Source organism: Heterocephalus glaber, unplaced genomic scaffold, assembly GCF_053883595.1.
Source record: "Heterocephalus glaber isolate CG9 unplaced genomic scaffold, H.glaber_assembly_v1.0 deba00001593, whole genome shotgun sequence".
NCBI lineage: Eukaryota > Metazoa > Chordata > Mammalia > Rodentia > Bathyergidae > Heterocephalus > Heterocephalus glaber.
Genome location: NW_028258368.1, coordinates 1500916 through 1521128, shown reverse-complemented (window position 1 = coordinate 1521128; position 20213 = coordinate 1500916). Strand labels below are relative to the sequence as shown.

Below are 20213 nucleotides of genomic sequence, written 5' to 3'. Positions count from 1 at the left end.
GTAGAGTGCAGCCAGACATGCAGACCCAGTGTGCATAAGGCCAGAGTGCGTGCTTTCAGCCAGCCCCATGAATTGCCTCTCCACGGAAGAGCTAGCTCAAGGGACTCTGCCAGGCTCTGAACCCTGTGCCTCCTTCCTGTCAGCTCCCAAGATTGGATTCCAACACTATGGAAATAGCATGATTCATTATGGTCCAAAAGTCTAAATTATAATTAGATCATTTATGCCAAGTGGCATAATTTTTCAAGATTGAATATCTGAGATATTTGAATTAAATGAATAAGGACCATTATAGAACAAAGAGTCAAAACATCACATCGATTCTCAGTCTTGGTGTGTCCATGGGCAAGTGGAGAACTTCAGAGCTGTAGTTTTCTAGTGTTCAAAGTGAAAATTTTGTGCCTCACAATTCCTAAGGTCTGTTTTGGTGCTAATAGATCCTTTTTTTCTATTATGCTTCTTGGGGACTCTCAGAGATAAGCATGATACACATGTGGACATGAATCAGGAAATGTGAGCACAGGTTAATCAGGGAGCACGGGTTATCTCCCATCATAGGAATAAATTTCCCTACAGGGCAATGATTGCCTTTATTTTCGTTATTCTTATGCTTGGTACTTAGAAAGACATGATTTCATATTGTTCTAACCTAATGGGATGTGGCTGCACACATTTTGAGTAGGTTTTTAACCACAGAACAATAAAACATTTAGCAGATTATGTTTGGAGGCATCTGTACACACTGCTTCTCGAAGCTCTGAGCCAGCCGTCCTCCTCCCATATGGATGACCAAACGCATCAGCTGGATGAGGCAGGCTGGGGTCTGGCATCCGTGAGCCACTCTGGCACTGTCGCTTCCACATGGCAGGACAGACTGGCAGAGGCTGAGTCTGATGTCACAGGGAAAAGAGTGCATGCATGCCAAGCCCTGTGCCACCACCACCTTCTTCAGCCCATTGCTTATTCATCCAGTGTCAGTGCTGCTACAGATCAACCCCGGTGTAGTTTTCTGTCCCCTGGCTTCCTATTATCGTGCCTTTGCCTTTCCTGGTGAACAGAGGAAAAGGAAGATGCCAGGTTTCCAGTGGACAGCTTTTCAAGTTACTGGCGGTTCTGCTAAGATACTGAAGGGAAAATGGAGATTAACTAAAAAGGGGTCAGAGGCATTCTGTGGACTTTGTCTCCCAGTATTGTTATCCTTGCCTTCCCTTTCTGAGCTGTACTTTAGAAATGACTCTTTTGGAAATCTGTTAAGGAAAGAAAATGTGACCAGACGCAGGGGTCAGCTGCATTTGTGTTTCTCCATCCAGTTTGCCCCCTTGGGGTAGTGTTCCTGAGGAAGCATTTTCTCTTCCCGTCTGGTCCTTCCTCCAGCCCTATGCTGTGACCTGTCACTTTTCTACAGCCAGTTCCTGCAGAAGAAAGGCTGTGGCTGGTGTGGAAGTGGCTGGAGCTCCCTGCAGCCCTGGGCACTCCTGGGTTCTCATCATGGGCCATGCAAGGGGTGGCTTCTTTCATGTCTGGATGCTGAGGGCACTGGGAAGAAGTGGACTTGGAGAGGAAAGGCATGTAATTTGGGAGCAGGCACACTTTTTGTGAAATCTAGTCAGTGCCGCTTGAGGTACATTGTTAGGTGCTCACGTATTAAGCTCTGTGAACCTTGGTTTTCTTATTTGCCATGTGGGACTAGTAAAGAGGGCTGCTTAAGACTGAGAGGTAATATAAGTCACCTAGACTCCCAGTGAGTTAGGAGTGCTTCCGTTTCCATGGGCCTTCATTGGATCCAGTTTATGTCAGAGGAAGTGTAACTGCATTCTGAAGTGTAGGACAATTGCAACAAACACATATGGGCAGCAAGTGAGCTGCAGAAAACTGGTTCTAAAATCCTCATGATTTCATCCAGGAATGACTTCTACCTGTGAGCACTGCTGCTTCTCAGAATTGATTGATTGATTGATTGATTGGTTTTGCATTCTGGGAATTGAACCGAAGGTCTTCAGCATATGTTCTGGCTCTGATCTACATCTCTAGCCATATATCCATATATATATATATATATATATTTTTTGTACTTGAGATCAAACTTGGGACCTTGAGCTTGCAAGGCAGATAGCGGAACCACTGAGCTAAATCCCTGGCCCTAGCCATATATTTTTTTAAAATTTTAAGACAGTCTCGCTAAGTTGCCCAGGCTGACCTCAAACTTGCGATCCTCCTGCCTCACCCTCTTAAGTAGCTGGGATAACTGGCATGCATCACCATCCCCAGCATCAGATTTATTTAAAAGAAAAATAGTCTTGTTCTTTGCACCTTGTTCCCATTGAAGAGTAGGGATTCTGGCCTACCATTCTTTATCCTGGGAAAGAATGGCCGGTACTCTGGGGATCATGAAACACTGGTAACTGTTGAAGTAGGGTGACCCTGACCTAGTGAAAACATATTCCTTCACAGAAGCTCAAAATCACCTGTTGCATCCCTGCTGCTGTGGCTCTCTGGAACAGACAGGTTTCTTTTTTTATGGTGAACCTGTAGATGTTCTCGTGTTGAATTTCATACGTAAAAGTGTCAGTCTATAGCGGATGCAGAAGGATCTTCATGGTGTCCAGCACCCAGACTGTGCCCACAATGAAAGAAACAGGCACTGTGGAATTAGAGCCAATACAGGTTGGGACTTGAGCACTGTCTGCCGTATGATGTTGGCAGAGGCACTTCTCTGAACCCTTTGTGACATTTTTATTCTGTGTGGAGACGCTCTTATTTTTCAGGGTATTCTTTATAAACCACTGAAGATATTAGAGCTACTAGGAGTGGGAGAACTCTGCAGCACAGGTGGAAATGATGATGAATAATGAGTGTGTCATTATTCAGTGTTAGGAGCCTGGGTTGGTGTGGAGAGAAAAGAGGGTAACCAGGGGACAAAGGCCTGGTTGGGTGCCAGCCTGTGGAGTTTTCACTTTTAATTCTGGGCCAGTCCTGTGAGCCCTCACATCTCACCTGCCTTTCGGGGAAACTTGTCCTCTGTTTAAAAGACCAGAGGCCCCCTAACTGCAGGAGCTTTGAAAACCACAGCACTCTCCGGGAGCAACACATTCCCTCAGTGCCCTATTGCTCCCTGCCCAGTGCTTGCCGTGGTCATGTCCACCTCTTCAGTGATGGATTGCTTCAGGGACCTCATATCAATGCCATCAAGCACTTAGGACAGATAGCAAATCATCCCAGTTAACCTTGATCATTAAAATGCTTACCAGATTTCCACAATAAATTTTATGTACCATTCAAGTTCATTTGTCAATGCAAAAATATTTATTTCTCTAATTTGGCAGTAGAGAAACACAAATATAGCTTGTTACCGTTGTGTGTATTTACAGATCATTCTTCTGTATCCCCACCCCCTAATTTGAGTGAATCTGTGCCTTTTTCCTTTTTTTGCCCATTATGGTCTCAGTGGATAACAACCCTCCCCTGTTACAACCTGGCAAATCTTACCTAGATTTAGGGCAGCGGCCCTGAAACTTCAGTGTTGCAGCAATTGAGTCCAATGACCGAGCTTTCATTGTTTTCCTTGGGTAGCTTTTAAAAAATCAACTTTTAATGTCAGCTTTTCTGTTTGAAGGAAAAAATTATTGACCAAACATTTGTAATAATCCAGAATAATAGATTTTTTTCTTGGCACCAGTTTTGTTTTGTGTGGCTCTTACACATTTCACAAAGTTATGTCTCTATACTAAAACCACAGTAGAAGTATGAAAAACTCCATTTTATTATTCTTGTCAATTATTTAAGCCCTTTCTCTTATTACATAAAATGGCCCAAATGTCCTAAAATAAATAATAATGTATAATATAATAGTATGACATGGTAGGGCCAGCAATTTAGCTCAGTGGTTCCGTCGCCTGCCTCGCGAGCGCAAGGACCCAAGTTTGATCCCTGGTACCACAAAAAAAAAAAAAAAATAGTATGACATGGTAAAACACAGTATTTTATACATAACTTTTTGTATCATTAAGTTTTTCCCGCAGCGTAAAATCAAAATTGCTTAGTATAGTCCTTTTAAATCACCAAAGCTTATCATTTTGTTACTAATGACAACTAACTGTCCAAAATTTCCAAATATTTAACCTAATTCCTGGTTGTTCCTTTAACAGCTGTGAAAAATCACATAATATTTTCCAGCCCCAGTTATTCTTTCAGTAAAGTCTGGTGAAGTAGTTTAGGGTCAGTAGAGCCCATCTCTATTTACTAGATCATATCTTGGTAAAGTTACTTGACATAGTTGTTTGAACTAGTCCCACTAATTGAATTATATAACTAGGTAATATGCTCTTAGAGAATGCTTCCAAATTATTATACTTATTAATGTATTTTTTTAGCTTTCATGTGGTGGGTGATTTCTTAATTGTGGAAATCCAGGAGGAACCAAAAAAATGATACTTCTTAGGCCTTTTGCAGCAAAAGATATGAAAACATAAAAATGTGTCTTTTCACCCAATAGGTAAATCACACAATCATTTTAAGAAGATTTTGATTGACTTTGGATGCTAGTAGATATTCTGAAATTTCTCTCGAAGCTCAGCTCAAAGTTCTCAACCTTAAGCAAAACTAGAACCGTAGGTACCAGGTGTAGGTTTTGGGTAAGCCTGACCATTGCTGCAGACCGACGTGGTGGGACCTGGCCATGCTCTGTCAGGAGCTAAGAAGGCAGGTGTGCATGAGCCCATTAAAAGCTAGCATTGGATGCCACCTTCTTAGACAATGTCTGCTGAAGTCTTTTCAGTCTGTCTGTACGTGTGGAACTAAGGCCCAGCAAGGTTAGTCATTGGCAGAATCACATCTGGAACCTGGTCCACTGACTTCCAAGACGGGAGTTCCTGAGCATTCCAGCATGAGGGCAGAGATGGCCACTGCACAGCCTGGTTCTTCCGGTGCACTGGAAAAAGATATGGCAGTTTAGAGTCCAGAAATCCATCAAACACTGAAAAATTTGCTGTTGTATTGACACCATCTCTTCTTTAGGAATTATCTTGGAAAAAAAACTAGGAAAAGTTATTCCATTGACCAGTGATGACCAGTTATTGTTCCTTTTGTCAACAGGCAAGATGATGAATGAAGTCCTGGCAGCTTCCTGTGTCCCAGGCCTTGTAGAAATAACTGAGACAGACGTGCTTCAAAGTTCTAATGTGCATCACATCGGATCTTGGTTAAGGAAGCGTTAAAAGGAACCCGCCATTACCTATTGAGAAGGCTCTGTGCTCTCAGGCATTTGTTTCTGATTGAATCCAGAGGTTGCAAGCATGCCTCCCTGTATTACCTGTTGGAGCAGGTTTAATTTTATAAATTTTAAACACAAACTCTATGAGTTTCTAGTTCATAATTGTTCTTTTTGAGGATCCACTCAGATGAACAATATTGCATCTGTAAGAGATACACACCTCCACAAGCCCAGAATTGATTGGAAAATCAGTGACAACAAACTCCCATCTGTAGCACCATCCAGTACCAGTGACGGAAAGGACAAAGTGCTTGGAATCCTTTGGGAAGAAGTCATGTTGTGTTGGAACTACAAATGACTGGAACCATAGCTTTAGTACACCAAGACATTTTTAAAAACACAGTTTGCATATACTATGTAGTTCTTGACCAGTGGCTTTAATCCATTATTATTATCTCCCCGGATATCATCAAACATTGAAAGTCCTCAACTTGCATTAAAAAAATGTTTTTAAATGCAGCTTTAACAAAATCCAGTGTTCAATATAGTCTTCCGAGTATTGCACTCCAGCCGTCCTGTCCTTTTATTGCAAACAGCAGGTACCTGGGTGGTAGACCAGAAGCCTTGTGGTAGAGTAAGGAATGACAGTGAACAGGCATACTACATTGTATCATAAACATACTTTATAAGTACATTTCTTATTTGCTTCTTATTCAGGCAGAGATTATAAAAGTTTGCTACAAGTATCCAAATCGGGATTTGTGTTTTGGAAATCATCAGTGTTCACAATACCTGCAGGGGGAAAAGAATGGAAAGATTCAAATATGCGTACCCTTTACACTTAAAAGAATATTTTCAGTCATTCTTTTATTTGTTTTGGCTCTGTCAGAAATTAAAGTGCTTGGAATGCTGTAGTCTGTGGTCTCTTGAAGTTTAGTCAATGAGAACCTAACACCTTCACAGTATGCTGTCACTTTGGACATTCATAATAAAAATTGAAACTGATTTTGGTTGCTAGTCATTTATTTTGCTTTGTAGCTTAGTACATCTTTAGTGGTTCGTGTTTGCCTAGCAGATATGCAATCCTTATCACTATATTTAAAGATGTAGAGATAAATACATAGTTCAGGCCCTCCACTGTATCTGTCATTGAATCACTGAGATTTTTCAAATTTGAACAGCCACTCTTGTTATTTCTTGAAAGGCCAAAATGTTTTTGAAAGCCATAGGCTTTTTGAATATTCATTCTACATTATGCATATGCAATATGCATTCTAATTACAATTAATTAATGAATCGAAGATAATTCCTGAAGATTGAACCTAAGCTTTCTAGAGTTTCTTCTTATAATATATTTTCTACTAAATTGATTATAAATTTTGGTTGTAATTTATTTTCTATTAAATAATAAGTAGGGAACTGGAGAAAGCTGTGGGTAATACAGTGGCTCTATAGGCATTTCAATAGCATCTTTGTTTGACTCTCTGCCCAATGTGTTGGAGTACTGTTTTATGTATTCTCATACTATATAGTAAGAATGAAACGACTCCAAAGAAGTCTAAACATAAGAGTCTTGAGTAGAAAACTTGGATCTTGCTTGGCACTTTTACCAAATTTGATTTGACAGTAAGATCCCTTTCCTTCTTTTCTTTTGTAATGAAACCTGCATTTGGCAGATTTACCACCCATCTAGTTATCTAACTCCCCTCTTCCAGCCACCACTAAAAAAAAGGAACAGCATGGATTTGGGAATAACCTGAGCATTCTAGTACATAGATGAGCAAATGATTTGGTAACTTTTTTTTTTTTTATTGGTACCGGGGATCGAACTTGAGTCCTTCTGCTTGTGAGGCAGGCAGTGGAACCACTGAGCTAAATCCCTGGCCCAATTTGGTAACTTTTTTAAGGCAAGGTCTTGTTTTGTTACCCAGGCTGGCCTTGAATTCCTGGGCTCAAGTGATCCTCCTGTCTCATCCTACTTAGCCTCTTAAGTAGTTGGGACAATATGCATGCATTACCACAACTGGCTTTGATTTTTGAACTCTGAAATTGAAAAAAAAAAGGAGGATCTGCATTTTTTTTCCACAGATGGGGTGGAAGGAAAGGTAGAATAGAAAACAAATAGTCAGATAGTCACATTCCTTCAGGTGTGCGCTTAGCTGGGGATGCTTTTCTAATAATAAGGTGCATGCACAGGTACTATCTGTTAGCAGGGTCATTTTTGAAAACCCTAGGGCACCTTCAGAGGGGCAGAGGTTGGTGCTTTTGTGGTAGATGATTGATTCCCTTTCAGAAGTGCCGCCCCTCCACGCGTCCAGACTGGCCCTCTTTGTCATGGGCCCCAGTATTTAGCAGCTCACACTCTGTGCATGGCTTCAGTCAGTGGCAAGGAAAGCTTTCAAAAGTCTTCATTCCCTAGGGACTTCGACACCATGAGCTGGCTTTTAAAACAGTGTTAGGTTACTTTGACACACTGAAGCTATTTGGTATGTACACAATTAAAAGAATCCTTGATATGGGGTACAGTATTTGGTTGTATAATTTCCAGCTTCTCACTTAAATTCCAAGGACAGTCATTTCATCCAAATGAGATGGGTGGTCTTAAGCAATTTCTTTGCAGTTAATAATTTCTTCATAGAATAAAAAAAATCTGCTTCATAATAGCCTCCTGAAAGAAGTGCACACAGATGTTTGCTTTTATCCAAAGTCATTTGTGTTCTATACAGTTTAAGAATATAACCAATTAAGAACGTAAAGTTTGATGTGTGAAAAGGAAGCCTCTTTCAAGTCATTAGTAGTGATTTCCCCAAATCCACTGCTTCTACATCAATTTATTTATTTTATTTTATTCTTTTTGGTACTGAGGATCTAACTCAGGACCTTGCACTTGTGAGGCAGGCGCGCGGTGTCACTGAGCTAAATCCCCGGCCCCCAATTTGTTTAAAATTGGGAAACATTTCACATATCATGGTGGCATCAAATACAACATTTTCATAGGTGAGCATATCTCAGAGGCAGCCTGGCACAGTGGTTAGACTCCCACAGTTATTGTTTCATAGATATTAATTATACCATTTAAGACCTATGAAAAATGTTTACACCTCTAATTTCTTCTGAGCACACTTCTTACAAATTTTTTTTTAAATCAGAAAAATTCTCAACCCATAGCCAGGCAGAAATAAAATGAAGACCATTTTCATACATTTTTATGTTATAGCAAGAATAAATTATTTCCAATCCAAAAAGAGCCTGTAGACAATTTAGGAAAAAAGATTGTAAACTACAAAAAAAATGGATACATTTTATTAACTAATTTTTTTATACAAGATCAAATACTGTCCTCAGGTTCAATTTCCAAAAAAGATACCATTCATAAAATTAATACAAATTTTAAAATACACTGAAGGGTTCATAGTCCTAGAAATAAATGTGGCTTTCAGATGGCTGAAACAATCAGCCTGGATAGTTGGAAAGACTGAATATGTCTTTCATAATTTTGCCCCGTTGGTCATAACGAGGAGAATAATATTGAGTAAAAGCAAGACTTTTTTCAAAAGCTTTGTGAATGCTGAGCCAAATCTTATATCCTCTTACTGGACTTCTCACAGAGAGTCTCACTGATATAAAAAGTTCCCACACACAGTGTCACGCAGGAAAAGCCAAGAGCCTCAGCCATCAGACCTAGAGTATATGCAACTCCTGTTTCTCATGGCACCACTGGAATCCTTTCTTTACTGACAGGAAAATCAAAACAAAACAATAATGAAAACTAATGTCTTTGCCAGAAATGTCCACACTGTCAGGAGTTTTATTTGCCTGTATGTATGTAAATGTACATACACATGGACACTTCGTGAATTGGAGGCATAAGCAGAGTGACTAGAATCTTCTTAGGCCATAAAGAAGCAAAGCTCCCAGGATAAGGTCTGGCTGGGGACTGCCAGGAGAGCATAGGTACCCAGAGGCCAGCCTGGCTTCTGCAACAAGCTTGGCCAGCAAAAGGAGGAACCCCAACTGCATTCTCCTGATACCAGCTCCCATACTTGGCTTTTTAGAAGAATGTTGTAGATTTGTCTTTTAATACCAATATCCCTTCATTCATCCAACACGTAGTTTATTTAATGCTTACTAAGTTTCTGGTACTGTGCTTGAGATCAAAGAGGGAACTACAAATTAAAAATTATGCCTCTTTGTGTCATTAAGATCCACATATTAAAAAGGAATACAGGGATATATTGCATATTAAGCAGATGAACATCCGAGAGGCTCACAGAGGGAGATGCCAATCCGTGGTTTCCCTAAAAATGACTTATTAGCTCATTTCCACTACAAGAAAGAGACAACAGTTTGTTGTTGTTTTTTTAATTCCAATTTTTTGGGGGGAGGTGGGTACTGGGGATCGAACTCGGGACCTTGCTCTTGCAAGGCAGGCGGCAGAACCACTGAACTAAATCCCCAGCCCAACGGTTCCTATAGTTTATCCTTTTGCTGTTTCCCAGCCAGTAATGTGTTTATTGGTTTATTTGGATTTGACAGTATTTGGGATTATGTTAGCAATAATGCACTATTTCTATTCAAAGTGTAATATCTTTAAGGACTTTTGATCTGATTTCTGTGGCCTAGCAGCAAATATTCCTATAGCAAGTTTCACAAGGGTGTTCTGCAGCTGGACACTCCATGCAGCAGAGCTTAGACAAGATCCCCTCCTTTCTGAACCCCTAGACTTTAGCCAGGATGTAAGTCCTGCTCTCCGAAGGTGCTGCCACTGAATTCTACTTAAGAAGTGATAAGTTTAACTATAAATAGATGGAAGAAAACACTCAAATATTTTCAAGCACAAAGACTGACTTCACAACCTTTGGAAAATAATAAAAGAGGAAAAGCTGTTTCCAATGTGAAACTACGTGAATTCAGTTTCTTGAGAAATCTCCCACATGAACAAAGATAGACTGCAGCAAGACGGGGGTGGGAATAGACAGACAGTTGTTCCTAGCCCACAGTGTTTCTGGAGTTGGATTTTCCTACAGATATCTTGGTACAGAAGCCACAAGGTGGGTTTTCCCAGATCCCTGTCACAATTGACAGGAGAAGAAAGGTTTACAGTCTAGTTGTATCTTGCTTAGAAAGATGTTTATTAAATACAAAAGAGAAAAATAAAGCCAATAGACAATCCGGTGAGTTATGGATTTAGTTCACCTTAGCTTTTATCTTTTTGTGAGGGAAAAGGTGCATCAGGTCTAAGTGCAGAACTTCATTGCAATATGAGACTTGTGAGATGTAGGTTTAATGTGGAAATTCAAGTATTTCCATCCACCGGTAAACATTGGACAATACATGTTACTTAAATAATTAAAAGCATGACCACAAGCAAATAATTTTCTAATTACCTTTTCTTGGACTTCAGCCAAGACATTCCATTCCGCTAAATTCCAGTCACATCCCAACTAACCTTGGTAGGCTTAACCAGACCATCAAATTCTTCAAACGGAAGATCCACAAAATTAACACCAGAATAAACTATTTTCTAACAGCAGAGATTGAGTTTTTCCCCCCATTGGATCTCCAGTTTGTAAGTAATTTGAAGATATTTATATATATATTAATTTTACTTGATAAATTTTTACTAGTACATGTTTGAAGTACATAGTGATTATAATTTATCATGGGGAGTTGGTACATGTACTTAACATCTTAATTCTTTATACACCCCCTTCCCCTCTGTCCCTCTTCCCTTCATCTCTAGATCCTCTTCCCATTTGCAAAAGATCTACCTCCCTGTTTCCTATTATATCTTTTATTTTGCTCTTTGTTTATACTTTGGGTTTCTCATATAAGAGAAACTATATGATATTTAAGCTCATGATTCTTATTTATTTCACTTAAGATTATTGTCTCAAGGTGCATCCATTTTTTTACAAATGACTCAATTGTATCTTTGAATACATATATTTTAAATGCACTAACATGTTCTATTGGTAATCCTACCAGTCTTTGCTGTTGCAAAAGGCTGTCAGGACTGTAGATGCTCAGCTTCTACCTAGGTCACCCCCTTGGGCTCAAAATGCTGGACTGCGCAGTGGGCAGCACCAGCTTCTAGCATAAGTTGTCATGGACTAAAGCCACTAATGCTACCAGGATTCCTTCAAAATAAGACCTAGCTAGAAAACAATCAGCCTTGAAAGCTAGAGATCAACAATGTCAGCCCCACTCAGCCTATCCTTGCCTTACAGAGTAGCCACCGAGCTGACATGAATTAAGCCAATTAAACAATTTTTTAAAAAAGTCATTCTCCAAGAGCAGAGAGCAAAAAGGAAACCCACTTAATAGGAGAGATGTGTTTAGTGTACTTTAGTTCACTTCTTAGATGCTGTTCCTAAAAATTGGTCTCCCACTTGAGTTATCTGGGCTTGCATCAAAGAAGTTTCTTTTCTTGTCAAATTTCTTTCTCCACCCCTAAAGAAAGCATATTCCCTTACTCAGGTGTGTCTTTTAAGCTACTCCCTGCTCACTTTTCAGTTTGCTGCTCTTTTATTGCTTGCTCTTGACATTCACTTGGGTTCCTCCTCGGAGAATGCTTACAGCTGATGATGCTTGCAGCCGCTTCCCCAGTGGTCCTAGACTTGTCTGCCCATTAGTCACATGGGAGGTATCAAAAAGATACCAAATCATGTGTCCCCAAAGTTTGTGATTTTTCGATGTGCCCTGGATGTTAGGAGTTTTAGAACCTTGCAGTAGATTCTAACATGGAGACAAGTTTGGGAACCACAGGGCTAGAGAAAAGAAAGGAGAGGTTTATTGGCCTGAGCCTGAATCCCGGCTCTGCCTCCTGCTAGTTGTTTGATTCGAGGCAAGTTATTTAATTATACCAGGCCTTGGTTTCCTGAAAATGTATAAAGGAGATAACCATACCAGCATTTTTGTCATCTGTGTAATGAAAATATTGTTTGCATTGTGTGATTACTGATGTCATGGGTCTGGCACAGGGTGGGCACTCAGGAAATGGTAACTGTTCTTGTATCCCTAAGATGAAATAAAGACATGGTAACAGCAGATGACTAAGGAATGTCAGGTCAATGAAAGTGAAAACAACGAGGGAGACACCCGAGCTCACATGGGCTGTTTTTTCTGGGCAATCAAATAGTTCATCTACAGCAAGCTTTTGGGAAGAATAATACAGCTTTATGGTCACGGATAAGGCTATTGTTTGCGTCTGTTTTCCCAGGGTGGGGGAACAGAATCAGCTGGGCAGATAAATCTGAAGAGAACTGGGAAGCGGGCTCTTGGGGAGGCCTGGTTGGCTTCTTGAGTTTGGTGAGCACATTGCTCATCACGCCTCACCACAGTCTGGGGACGTCACAGGGACGAAACAAAGGGGTAGGAGGGAGGTAGGGCCGATCTTGTCCTAGGCTCCTGGCATTCTAGACTCCAACACTTGATTTTATTTTAATCTAAATCCTCTATGCCCTTCATTTCTCACTTCTTTTTTCAGACATTGCCCAGGCTGGACTTGAATTCCTCGCTGAAGAGGTCCTTTTGCCTCAGCCTTTTGAGTGGCTGGGACTACATACAGGCACATGCCACTGCACCCACTTCCCCCATGGCTTTTTATTACTCATTTTACATTCATCTCAAAAATTATTTTTAAAAACAAACCAGACTTGGGTGAGGCCAGAAAGACTCTCGCTTTGCCGCCGTGGGGTAAGAAGAGGGGGTTAGCAGTGTGAATTCCTCTAAGATAGAGATATGGATAGACAGAATGTCAGAGCTGAAAGGAACCCAAACCACCACCTGAACCCCAGGGGTTCATAACTGGGAACACTCTAAACTTAATATGCAACATCTGGGACATATTTTAATTTTGGTTGATGAGGATCATGACTTTTCATCGGATTTGAAGAGTTTGGTAATCCTCCAAGACCAAACATATCAGTCTTATTAATAAGGAAACTTCAAAGCCACAAGGACAGTCAGGAGCAAATGGGACTCAAACTCAGGTGATCACAGTTCTTTCCAGCCTCCACTCCCCCACTCACAGCAAGTCTGGGCATTCTCAGTGGGCAGCACTGCTGAAGCCCCAGGTCCACTGGATTCGCCAGAGGGACACCACAGCCCAAAGAGGACAGTCTGACGTGCACACAAAAAGTTCCATTATCCTTCATTTAGGGACATTGGGTCTCCTGATGACTCTGGGAAGAAGGTAGAGCTCTCATCACTGATGGAAAATCTTCATAGGTTAAACTGTGATGCAGAATCAGCCAGGCTGGGCTAGCAGGACTCAGGCAGGCCCATGGAATGCAGGCCACACACACACACACACACACACACACACACACACACTCACTCAGAAGGAGAGTTTGGACCTTCTTTTTCTTTCTTTAATGTAGTTGAATTTTTATGAGTAGGCTCATTAGTGAAAGTTTCAGCAGGATGAAGGAATTATACTGCTCTCCATGAGAATCAGTTAAGCCCAACACCAACAGCATAGCCATAGGAGTTGTGCCCAGACAGGGTGCTTGGGATGGTGGGGAGGAGCTGTTCCAGCAGCCACTGCGGGCCTGTGGGTGGGGCTTTGGAAAGACTCCCCATCCTCCAGAGAAGACAGGGTAGTGTTAGCAGGTCAGGCTCTGCACCAGCTCTGCCTGGACTGAGCCTCAGTTCCACCACATGCTAGTGTTTACCTTCCTCTAAACTTCAGTTTCCCAATCTATAAACTAGGGAGGACAGCATATACCTGGGAGATTGTTTTGAGAACAAAATGAGAAAAAAATGATTGAAAGTAGATTCAGTGACCAGGTAATCCCACGTGTTCATTGTGTTGAATCTGTTTTGCAGTGTGAAATCGTATTGTAACTTCTTATATCAAAAAAGGTGATGCTATTACTGTTCTAGGAAAGAATGAGGGCTGATTAAGTTCAGGGACCATGATGAAAATAAAAGATTGATTGCCTTTGCTTATTTTCCCATCAGCTACTATGCTATATGACTCATCACCTCTGTTGGTTTTTCAGTTACCCAAGTAAGAAAAGAGTACATTACAAATGAAGTTTGGATGATTAGTAAAAGATGTCAAGTCCAGATTTTTCTAAAACAGCTATGATAAACTCTCAGGTCAACTGCTCTGCAGCCCTCTGTAGAAGGAAGCCTAGGAAATATCTTTGGTACGAATACATTTTTGTATATACCTTTGACCTCGTCTAATGTCATGGTTTCCATGTGACAGATATTGGAGGAATTTCACACTTTGGGCAGTATGTGTAGTGTTTTGACAGTAGTGTTTCCTCCTTTAGATGGTTTTGTAGCTGGTCCGGCGATGTTTGCAAGAGCTAACTTTGGCAAGAAAAGAGGACCCATGGTCCATGTGGTACATGGTTGGAAAGACAAGGGGGAGATACAGACTGTTCTTGGGGACAGAACTTCCTCACTGGGACAGATAATTTGGTGCTACTGCACTGCACTCTAGTAGGCCCTGCTTGGCATGTGCTGGGGGACGGGGGCTAGGCTGACCTCAAGAGAGGTGAGGGCTGCTGCTAGCACTGATTGTACCTTTGTATAAATTACAAAAGGAGGCCCTTGTGTCCTAGGATACACAGCTTAGCAAGGGAGGACGACTGGGTTTCATTCAGTTCCTGCTCTTCTGCAGAGTATGTCCCGCAGCTGTCCTCAGCAGTGCTAGCACAGATCTAGAAGTTCATCCATTTCATCCCAACCAGGAAGCTGAATGATGACACCGAGGGGCTCCTTGTGTATTTATGTCCATGTCGTGGAGGGATTGCAGGATGCGGAGAAGGTGCTGGGAGATGGGAGACTAAGGACCTTTGTTTCCAGAACTTGGAGAGGAGTCCCTGTAGCACTTCCCGGGGCTTTGTGGACATTCCCAACCTCTCCATTCTCTCTCTCTCCCATCTCTGCCAGCTTGCTGCTCTTGAATCCCTGCCCAAGGCTGGCTCTGTGTTCTCACCTCCCTGGTCCAGGTCCTCTCACCCACTACTCCCTATTAGCACACCTCTGGCTTCAGAGGGCTCCAGAGCTGACCTGTCTGTGGGTGGAGCTCATCTGGAGCCTTACACAGAATGCTGGAGAGTGCTGGGAACAGCCAAGCTCATACCCTGTGCCTGGACCTGTGTTGGGGGACTTGAGAAAAGGAGGTGATGAGGCTTCTGGTATGTGGGGAATAGATGAGGCTGAGCAGTGAACCGTTTGAGTCTCCTCTTTGTGTCTTGCTCTGTGTTCACCACTGGAGCGTCCCAGGACCCCATCTGCACATGCTGAAGGGTTAGGGTTAGGACCCTCCCAAGCAATCCAGGATGACTTCGTCTGGAAATCCTTGCCTTAATTACATCTGCAAACGCCTTTTTCCCAAATAAGGTCACATTTCAGGTTCCAAACATTAGCGTATGGACAGTATCTGTTCAGGCAACCCACTACACACCATTTTCCAAACCTGCTTTATTTCCTGATGCATTTGACTGTATTTTTCCCTGGAATCCTGGTGTTCTCTGACATGCCTTCATAGCAGCTCTGGGTAGAATGTGAACTATTCTGCAGCATCACTTCCCTAGTCTAGAATTATTGCCTTGGGGACTAAATTCTCTATCTGGAAAGGTCCAAGTTCCTCACCCAAGGAATTTATTTCTGAAAGACCAAAACATCCTTAAGTCTGTGTTTCTCTCCTCAGCGCTGCCATATTTCCTAAACCAAACTACTTCCCTGCATTCTTCTACCACGTTCCTATCAGGCCAGCTGCCTCCATGCTGGCTACCTCGGTCTCCACACCATGGGCTACACCACATGTGCCTCTGCGTGCTCCCTGCCCCCACACAGACACCTGCCCAGTTTCTCAAGAATAAAACCTAGCTCGGGTGTAGCTAAGTGCTACAGTGCTTGCCTAGCGTGCTTAAGCCCCTGGGTCCCGTCCCCAGGACCATAGTGAAACCTAAAGGCACAGGCCTGGTGTGCTGTGAATGTGCCCCTTCTTCCTTCTGCCCACTCTCTCCTGGCTCTCAGAACGGTGGTCTTGCCCTGCCCCAGGTCCATTTCAAAGCCCTTGGGCATTTTTATTAGGAAGCCTCCCAGCTCATATATCAAACTTAATAAAGTGCACCTGCCTGGCATGTTAAATATTTGGGAATGCAACAGTCATTCAGGGTTTCTGTAAGTCAGCTTCTGAGCATCTTTGGCTAGGAGGGTCCCTTTGAGAGTGAGAGGAGAAGGTTTCTCAGCCATCTCCCGAGTGCCACAGCAGTCACAGGGAGGAAGACATCGGAGCTTGCGTGTTCTCACATGCAGCGGAATCTTTATGGCCACTCAGACATAGTGTTGGCAGGTGCTTTGTTCCGCCTTCCTCTTATTAAGCAGTTACTAACATCAACTCCGCAGCTTTCCTTTCCTATTTGGGAGATTTTTATTTTCCTGGGTCTCATGCCTTTCTCAAACAGACCCTGTCTCTACCCAGCCTTTGCCTGGCCAACTGTTCCTCAGTCTTCAGCTCTCGCCTCAATTAGAGTTCCCCTGGGGACCCCTCCTTTGAGGTCAGCTCCCCCGTCACATCAACCCATGGCTCACTGTCACTTTCCTGGGAGTGCTTCTCAGAATTTAACTTCAGAGTATCTGTGTGTGCTGAGGGTCAGAGGCTGTGGCCAGTTGGTTCCCCGTGTTTCTCACTAAAACTGTTAGCACTATGCTTCTTCTCATGTGCTTCAACTTTTTGATCACAACCCAAGAAGGTCTTTTGCTTCATTTTTGCTTCATTTGCCTTTTCTTGTATTAAAACAGAATCCAGCCTGATTCATTATTGTTCACAGTGAACTACCATAATCCTAATGGCACAGTATTTGAGAATCCAAGTCAGAATTTGTGACCCAGGGACTGATTCAGCCTCCACTGCCTGAACACTTCCTCAGTGAACAGCACGTGTCCTTGGCCTTAACAAACCCTTCACCATCATTACCACAATCATCATCAGTGTGTATACAAAGAACTAGCAGAGCTGTCTATATTCCCATCAGTGGCCTCCCTTGACACTTGTAATGATGTGGGAAATGATAGGCACTTTATGTAGTTACTAGTGAGTCACAAGTGATACACTGGCCAGAAAGAATACGCTTAGCCCAGAATCTCTAACACAGTAAGCACTCGATCCTTTATAGCCATTGTTGCTATCAGATAGTACCAAGAGCATGTGAATGTTGGCTTAGTTATTCTATGTTTGATATTTAGTTGTAAATGTCCTCATGTTGCTTGATACTTTCGGGTCCGTGTGGCTGAAATAAACACTGGGTGCCTGCCTCTCAGTGCCAGATCAGCTTTAGATTTGCAACCTGGACTCTTACTCCACAAAAATTATTGTTCAGCCATAGACCAAATGGCCTTATCCTTTTGACTCTTACCTTAAGGAAAAAGACAAGATTTAAAAGTGATTTGGTTAAATAGATACCTCATTGAATGCTGAACATTACCTCCATTGCTAGTTTCACTGGAGCCCCTGGTCTTTTCCCTGGGCTTGGCTCTCTGAGTGGCAAAAACTGGTATCTTTGTTCTCTGTCTCTCCTTCGCCCCAGGAACATTTATTAGGTGCCTACTAAGAAAGAAGTTTGCTTGCCATGTAAGAATTAAAAACTGAATAATAAGGCATGGAGATCTTGTCCTAGAGTCAGTTGGGAGACAACATAAAACTTCCACAAGACAAAATGAAATCAGTGACTTAGCAGAGGACCGTGAAAGTGTTGGGCTACAGAGAGAAGAGTCACTGTTTCGAAGTCAGAGGGGAAGGCTGAAGATTGGGGTCCCAAAAGAGCTGGTCTTGAATAGGGGAAGGGGTTCCAGAGTAAGGAAGCCCCAGAGCAGAAGCAGGGCAATGGGGAAATGCACAGTAGGGACCAGTGAGGAGCTACAGGTCAAAAGAGAGTCCTTGTGTGATGGTAACAGGATGGTAGTCGCTTGTGAGGGAACAGTGGCATCATATGAATGAATGTGGTTCTCTGAATCTCTGGTTTCTGCTGCCTACTGAGTAGCATTTTGTTCATTTAAAAGTTTTGACAAATGCATCCATTTATTTAATAGATCACATCTAATATGGCCAGGCACTGCCTAGTCTCTGTATTCATAGAGCTTTGAGTGCAGCAAACATCACTACAACATCATGGGCGAGCGGGTGCTCCAAAGAAGAATAAAGTAGGGTAAGGAGGGGTGGAGAGGCCACAGCTAATATTTTATGTGTAGCGGTGTGGGAAGACCTCACTGATATGTGAGCGGAGATAAGAAAAATGTAGGAAGTAAGCTATGGTTGATTAATTGAAAAAATTATGGGAAAGTGAGTTTAATCTACTCTTTGGCACAATGCAGCCAATTGCAAGAGCATATTGCTTTTCTTTCCCACTGCCCTGAAAACATTTTCAGTACATCACTTAGGCCTCAGCTTTGCAGGGAAGCCATGCTAAGTTGGTAGAAGTGGCATAGTCGTGAGTTATGTGCATTTCTGGGAAGGCTGTTACTACACTGGTGTTTGTAAGTCAAGCAGCTATAGGTCTCAATGTCATTTCTACCACTTCCTAGCCCTGTGACCATGGCAATGTTATTCAAACTCCTTACACCTACTTCTCATAGCTAAAAGAGAGAGTACTCATGATAATGTTGAGAGAATTCGATGAGATGGATATATATGAAGTACCCTGCTCCCTGCTGGTAACCAAAGATGAGTTTAGTTAAATGTCAGTAATCACAGCTGTAAGAGTGCAGGGTGGAGTGCAGCTGGTACTACCCAAAAAGTGGGTCATCCCCTCCTGGGTTGTGTCTGGAAGTTACTTTCCCAGGTTGAACTGTTGCCTCTTAACTTGGGATTCCATGACTGTGATCCCCTGAAGGTCAAAATATGAGTTTGATCCTTGTATTTCATGCAGTGCTCTTTACAGTAAAGCATTAAATAAGCATTTAATGGTGAAGTGAATTGTTGATTATAACTTGACTAGGGAAAGACCACAGTGGATAAAGCACTCCCACACTGGAACATGTCTCACCAAACTCTCAGGAAAGAAATTGCCTTTTATTTAATTTGTTTCCCTAATTTTTTCATCATTGTTTTTCAATGCCCTTTTTTTTTTTTTTTTTCGGTACCGGGAATCGAACTCTGGTCCTTGCGCTTGCGCAGCAGGCAGCGAAACCACTGAGCTAAATCCCCAGCCCCCAATGCCATTTTTATAGTGACTAGAGTTGCACCAAGATAAAAAGAGAGAGAGAGAGAGTTGTAGGTGTAGCTCAGCAGTACAGTGGGTGCTTAGCATGCAGGAAGCCCTGGGTTCAATCCCTGCACTAAAACAAAAACAAAGTAAAAGTAAGAATCAGGGATAATCCATTTTTTAATACTAACTCCAGATTTCAAAGATAAAATGTGCCTAGTATATGATCCTAAAGTATTTAACCAACATTTATCTGGTGGCAGAATTGCAAAGACAAGTGACAAGCCACCTCTTTGTAATTGAGAACCAGGGTTAATTAAGTCACCAGGTCTCACCCCTGCCACTGACTTGGTGAATCTTTGAAGAAGAACCATAGTCTGCCCCTTGAAGGTTTTGATAATTTCTGTTTATACTGAAGAAACTTTGAAATACCGAGATTCGAGTTGGTATGGGACTTCAAAATGGATTATTATTATTATTATTTTTATCATTATTATTTAAAGAGCCCCAGGGGGCAGTGATCATAAGGGGATAGATGCTGCCTAGCATGGGAAAGACCCACACTTGAAGCAGGGTAGGAAGGAGCCCTGACTGCCTCTTGAGGACGGCCTTTGGCATCAGAGCGACTGTATCAAGCTGTGGTCTGGATGTCTTAGAATCATACCAGGCCAAGGGTGTTCATGGTCTTTTCAGTCAAGCCAGATTAATCTCAGTCCTGTGTCGCCAGGACCGTGATAAGTCTCCCTGGTGGTGAGAGAATCATGGCTATTTCAGCCCCGGCCAGCAGAGCCTGTGCACGCAGGTTGAGCAGGAAAGGCTCTGTATTTCCTGGC

At 42.2% G+C, this 20213-nt stretch overlaps 1 protein-coding gene across 10 annotated transcripts in view; it reads left to right on the top strand.

Moving 5' to 3' along the window:
* Positions 1-20213, top strand: part of Scaf8 (SR-related CTD associated factor 8) — a 208939-nt gene that overhangs the window by 167364 nt on the left and 21362 nt on the right. For 8 of the 10 annotated variants that reach the window (XR_015444071.1, XR_015444070.1, XM_087193547.1 and 5 more), the window contains one exon: positions 5092-6214. The exons of the other annotated variants lie outside the window; for them this stretch is intronic. The gene's annotated coding sequence lies outside the window, so the exon portion shown is untranslated. Of the gene's footprint in view, positions 1-5091; positions 6215-20213 lie in introns of those variants that run through there. 10 annotated transcript variants of the gene reach the window in all.